This window comes from Lipotes vexillifer, unplaced genomic scaffold (assembly GCF_000442215.2).
Source record: "Lipotes vexillifer unplaced genomic scaffold, Lipotes_vexillifer_v1.1 scaffold1699, whole genome shotgun sequence".
Classification (NCBI taxonomy): Eukaryota; Metazoa; Chordata; class Mammalia; order Artiodactyla; family Lipotidae; genus Lipotes; species Lipotes vexillifer.
In genome coordinates, this window is record NW_006796961.1 from 169,126 (window position 1) to 175,597 (window position 6,472).

At 46.0% G+C, this 6,472-nt stretch overlaps 1 pseudogene; it reads right to left on the reverse strand.

The window, feature by feature from the left end:
• Positions 1-587: 587 nt before the first annotated feature.
• LOC103089586 (group XIIA secretory phospholipase A2 pseudogene) overlaps positions 588-6,472 on the reverse strand; it is a 7,129-nt pseudogene continuing 1,244 nt past the window's right edge.

Sequence of the window (6,472 nt, forward strand, 5' to 3'; positions counted from 1 at the left end):
TGAGTTACAGACTCTTTCTTTTAAAAAAATTCTCCCCTTAATATGCACCTTTTCTGAAATTGGTCAAGACAATTAGGCACACTAAGGCAGCACATCCAGAAAGATAACCTCCCCAATTTTTTTTCTTTAGTTTGAAGTTTTAATGTCAAAATAACCCTTTCACGCAGATGTAGAGAATGGACTTGAGTACATGGGGTGTGGGAAGGGTAAGCTGGGACGAAGTGAGAGAGTGACATGGTCATATATACGCTACCAAATGTAAAATAGATAGCTAGTGGGAAGCAGCCGCATAACACAGGGAGATCAGCTCGGTGCTTTGTGACCACCTAGAGGGATGGGATAGGGAGGGTGGGAGGGATACGAAAGAGGAAGGAGATATGGGGATATATGTATACGTATAGCTGATTCACTTTGTTATAAAGCAGAAACTAACACACCATTATAAAGCAATTATACTCCTCCAATAAAGATGTTTAAAAAAATAACCCTTTCACAAAAATAAGGCAGCTTTATGCGGTTAAAACATTAGTCCTTTGTCAAAGGTTACGTTCATCTGTCCTCATCTGCTGTCACCACCTGTATCTTCTTTAAAGATCAGTTTTTTGATTGTAGCGACAGCTACATGAGGCTCCTTTGCTGTCCAGTTATGATTTACTGCCTAAATGTATAACACTGTCAAGCAAGAGCTCCACTGTGGTTTCACTTACGTGCTGAGCTGGTCCTAGTGTTTTACGCAAATCTCGGCAGATCTTGGAGGGACAATATTCGTACTCCTCATCACAGTCCTTTTTGCTTTTGCCACACGTCCCATAGCCCCTGTCACGTTGTTTGCAGCACTTTGTCGGGGGAGGGATGCCAATGTTCAGATGAACACCAAACAGTGAAGGACACCATTCGGTGGGGATGGTTTATCATCACAACGTGGGAAAGGCTTAGATCCAGCGCTGCATTTACTCTGGCAGAGCCAGTCCCCTCCTCCCAGGAGGTCCAAGACTGCATTCAGGCGCTTGTCTATCTTGTGAACACCCTTCCGGTTGGCCTGCAGGGTAGACCTCCAGTCTGTGGTCTGGGCCTGCTCCTGGCACCTGAAAGTAGTGGTCAGGAGGAAGAGGAGGGCGGGAGAAAAGTCATCGGCACCGCGTGGGACCCCACGGGTCCCTGGAGCCGCGTGATGGGTGCACCTCCACGGAGCCCCCAGGATGCCCTCGGCAGCCTTGCTGAGCCCGGGCTGAGTGGCTGCAACCAGCTCCATACCCATGTGTCCTTCCTGGCTGGGAGGCTAGTCCTAGCCGCCTTCACTGGGCTTCCACTTAGGAGGCGGTCCCATGTACAGTATTTCTAAATCTTGTCTCAGAATAAAACCAGAAAGAGCTGGAAATCTTGAATTCTTTTTTCCTGTTTTGATGATATAGCCAAATAAGGGAGGGACTGTGTTAGGTCAAGTTCTGTAGGTGGGGGCTGGGTGCTCATGATTTGTTGGGGATACTGCCAGGAGAGAGAGAGAGTGAGGAAAACAGGATAAGGGAGATGAAGGAGTTGAACAAAAATGTATGTTCTTAGGAATTCCCCGGTGGTCCAATGGTTAAGACTCCACGCTTCCACTGCAGGGGGCAGGGGTTGGGTCTCTGGTCAGGGAACTGAGATCCCACATGTCCTGCAGCATGGCCAAAAAATAAATTTAAAAAAAGAGGTAGGTTCAGCCAAAGTCAAACATCACCCTGATTCCAGGAGGAGCCCTGGAGCATGGGTGATAACACAGAGTTGCTCCCACTCTGAGATAAGGGGCTGGCCTTTCGTACCCCCATCTCTAACAGTCATTAGCTGCAAGATTCTCCCTATGGATGAGGATCATTACCTGCCAGAGCAGCTCCTGTTTAGATGAGGACAATTTTTTGAAGGAAAGGGCAGATGTGAGTGATAATGTAACCAAGCAGGACCCCATGGGGCCTTCCCAGGACAGGCACCCTCACTTCATGTCCTCCACCCACCTCTTGTTTGTAGAAAAACTTTATCCTCCTAGGTCTTCCCTGAGTTCCAAAGAATGAATTTAATCAGAGAAGTGAGAAAATGCAGAAAAAAAGGAAAACAGACAAGTAAGACAAAATAATAGTTTAGCCATTAAACAAAGTCAAGGACCTTTAGTTCCTCCTCAAGGGCTATAGATAATATTCTGTCCATGTCCTCTGAGCTGTTTTGCAGATACTGAAACCCCCACCAGATGGAAAGAAGTTAACTGTATGCTGCCCACAAGCACGTAGACCCCAGACCAGATGGAACCAGAAGGTTGATGATGTTGACTCCCAATTACCTTCCACCACCAACCAATCAAAAGAATGTCCACAAGCTGATCACACGCTGGAACCCTCTCCCTCACCCTGTCTTTAACAACCTTTCCCTGAAAGCCATCGTGGAGTTTAGGCCTTGGAGCTCTAGCTGCCTGGACTCCTTGCTTGGTGCCCTGCAATAAACCCTGCACTTTCCTTCACCACAACCTGGTGTCAGTAGATTGGCTTTACTACGAGTGGGCGAGCAGACCCAAGTTTGGTTCAGTAACAGTAACAGCCATCTCACAACAGCTGGGAGATGGGTACATAAAGAAAAATCCTCGGGACTTCCCTGATGGTCCAGTGGTTGAGACTTTGCCTTCCAATTCAGGGTGTGTGGGTTCAATCCCTGGTTAGGGACCTAAGATCCCACATGCCTCACAGCCAGAAAACCAAAGCATAAAACTGAAACAATGTTGTAACAAATTCTATAAAGACCTTAAAAATGGTCCACATCAAAAAAATCTTTAGGGCTTCCCTGGTGGCTCAGTGGTTGAGAGTCAGTCTGCCGATGCAGGGGACGCGGGTTCGTGCCCCGGTCTGGGAAGATCTCACATGCCACAGAGCGGCTGGGCCCGTGAGCCATGGCCGCTGAGCCTGCGTGTCCAGAGCCTGTGCTCCACAATGGGAGAGGCCACAACAGTGAGAGGCCTGTGTACCGCAAAAAAAAAAAAAAAAAATCTTTAAAAAGAAAAATCCCTTTGTTCTTGCCGCGGTGGGGGGGGGGGTGGTACACTCATGACATTAACAAAATTTGATTTTTTTTCCTTTATTTGTTTTTTTTTTTTTAATATATTTTCATGGAACTAGTTCTAAGGAGTAGGCCAGGAAATGGGGCCAGGGGAGGTACTAACATCATCCTCTACACCAACACTTAACATGAACTAAGCCTGAGCGACATCATAATCCTTGAGACTGTAAAGAATTAAGAATTATGTGTAAGCTGCTTACCCCTGGCTTTATCATGTGATGATGCAACATGGTTTATGGGAAATCATTGTTTTGGACACTTTAAAAGGAAGAGGAAGTGACCTTCATATTCTGTATAGCAACTTTTGAGGCAGTGGGTAAACATAACCAGACAAAGTTTTGAGCACTGTAGTGAACACTCCTGGTGCCCTGTCCAGATCCCATTCATCACTTTGCCTGTCAAGTTATGTACACACCCCACCCCCAGAGGCAGCCCATAACCAATGACTGACTAAAACAGGGGGATGAAAGGCTTTGCCTCAAGATGGATCATCTCCATGGTACCCACTCAAGAGCTCCCCCATGGAATTAGCTGGGACAGCCCATATCCTCCCTAAAATAATCATGTGCATTCCAACCCCTTCTCCCCCTGCCCCCAATAAACCATGTACATCCCAACAATTACCCCCAACAAATTATTTGCACGCTAACTGTTCCCCCCAACATATCATGTGCAGTCTAACTGTTACCCTCCAAAAAAATCATTTGCATGCCAACACTTACTCCTCCAACAAATTATGTCATCCCAACCCTTACTAATCCAACAAATCATGTGATCACAACCCTGCCTCTCAGACAAATCAAGTACATCCAAACCCTTACAAAAGCATGTGCATTCCCCAACAAAGCATGTGCATCTTAATTCCTACCTCAAGATCTGCTAAAAGGAGACTGGCCTAAGATAACCACATCATAAAGGAATGTCTATCAATTAGTAGAAGTTACTTTTGGAGCTATTGTGAAGGTTTCCTGGGAGGAAATATCTCTTCTGGGTCTGGGAGTTGGAAGGGGAGCTAGAGTTAGAGAGAGAAAGGAAATTTCAGGTAGAGGGAACAGCGTGTGCAAAAACAAGACTCCATGAGAATAGGGATTTTTGTCTGTTCACTATTTTATCCCTTGGACCAAGAATGGAGCAGTGCCCTCTGGGGTGAGGCTGGAGATTGAGCCTGGACTCAGATATGTAGATGCCCAGAGATTGCCATTGCTGAGAGCTGCTGGCCCCCACCACCAGGAGACCTCTCAGGAGCTAGTCAGTGACTTGAAGCAGCCGATAACTACTCTAAGGGTTACAACAATGAATAAACAAAAATCCTTGCCCTATGGATCTGGCATTGCAGTAGTGGAGAGAGACAATAAACTAAATAAATAAAGTAAATAAGCAAACTGTTTTGTATATTAGAAAGTGGTGGGTACAATGAATAAAAATAATTGGGCAATGGGGATAGGGTGTGTGTGTGTGTGTGTGTGTGTGTGTGTGTGTGTGTGTGTGTGTGATTTTAGACAGGGCAGTCAGGGAAGGCCTCACTGACAAGGGGACACTTAACCAATAACTTGAAATGAGGAAGTGAGCCATATGGTTACCTGAAGGTATCTGAGGAAAAGCATTTAGATACAGGGAACAGCAAGGGCAAAGGCCCAGAGGCAGGAGAGTGCCTGTCATCTTCAAGGAAAGACAAAGAGCCAGTGTGGTCAAAGCAGAAAAAGTGAGGGAGAGTCTGGGAGGAGGTGAGGGCAAGGATGTGACAGGGGCAGATCATGCAGAGCCCTACAGGCCACAGTGAGGAATTTGGCTTTTACTCGGAGTGAGGTGGGAGTCACATGGGCTCTCAGCAGAGGAGGATCAGGATCCAACATGGATTTAACAGGATGACATTACCTCTGACCTCAGTAAAGCCTTGTTAAACATCACAACCTGGTTGAGATGAGCCAGGAGGAAGCAGAAATAGTTTCTGAGTCTAGGGCATGAATGTCAGGGCTAGGAACCAGCACAAGACAGTGACCTCATGGAGGTCAAAAGTAGCAAAGACAGCTACCTGGCAGTAAGGTGAAAGGTCTGGCATGGATGGATGGATGGATGGATTGGGGATGGACAGAAAGACAGGTGGGTGAGTGGATGGATGGAAAGGCAGGTGGGTGGGTGGGTGGATGGTTGGATAGAAAGGGCATCTGTAAGGTGGACCTGCAGGAAACTCTAAAAAAAAATCTGAGACACTTTTAGAGGGCCTGGTTTTCAGCAAGAAAGTCCCTGGAGTTTTATGCTGTAATAACTTGGTTATAAAAAGCTATTATAGGGGCTTCCTTGGTGGCACAGTGGTTAAGAATCCGCCTTCCAATGCAGGGGGCATGGGTTCGAGCCCTGGTCCAGGAAGATCCCACATGCCATGGAGCAACTAAGCTCGTGTGCCACAGCTACTGAGCCTGCGCTCTAGAGCCTGTGAGCCACAACTACTGAGCCCACACACCACACGTACTGAAGCCCATGCATCTAGAGCCCGTGCTCCACAACAAGAGAAGCCACCACATTAGGAAGCCCGGGCACCACAACAAAGAGTAGCCTCCGCTCACCGCAACTAGAGAAAGCCCACGTGCAGCAACAAAGACCCAATTCAGCCAAAAATAAATTAATTTTTTTTTAAAAAAGCTATTATAATCTCATCTTCTCACAGGTAAAAAGCTAAGGCTATTTGGTTTATACTTGTGTGCTCTACTGAGGAGTGTAAGGGTGGTAGAGAGCCAGCAATGGCTTCTGGTTCTCTTTGGGGTTCTTTTCATAAACACTTCATCATCCTACTGTTGGTAGACCAGAGAACAATACCGTGCAGATCTGGGTTCTCAGACTTGAGCATGCCTCAGAATCACCTGGAGAACCTGTTAAACACAACTTGCTGGGCCCCACCCCAGACCTTCTGGTTCATCAAATCTGGGGCAGAGCCTGAGAATCTGAATTTCTAAGTTCCCAGATGATGTTAATGTTGCTGGTCTAGAGACCATACCTTGAGAACTAGCGATGTAGAGAAACATGGACATTGAAACATAGACTTTGATAGCTCTGTGCTGAAAGTAATTTTGAACATTATGAATGTAAAGAAGTTTCCAAAATATCTTAACTAACTTATTTTCCACTTCTGTTTTCCTTTTCATATATCAGAAAGAGTGATATGTTGTAAAAGTTTTTTCCAGATAAATCTACAATAGCTTGTTCAGTAAGGATAACATAAAAATTCTAAAGAATAAGAAGGCATTGTGTCATAGTTTGTTAGGTCTGGTGATACATAAAACACAAGCGTACCTTAAAATTAATGATGCCTTAGGTTTGGTCATATACGGAATGCATAGAGAGGGGAAATGTTAACTCTACCTTGGGGTAGGGAAAGGGGCGGAGTAGGGCTCTGGGGGAT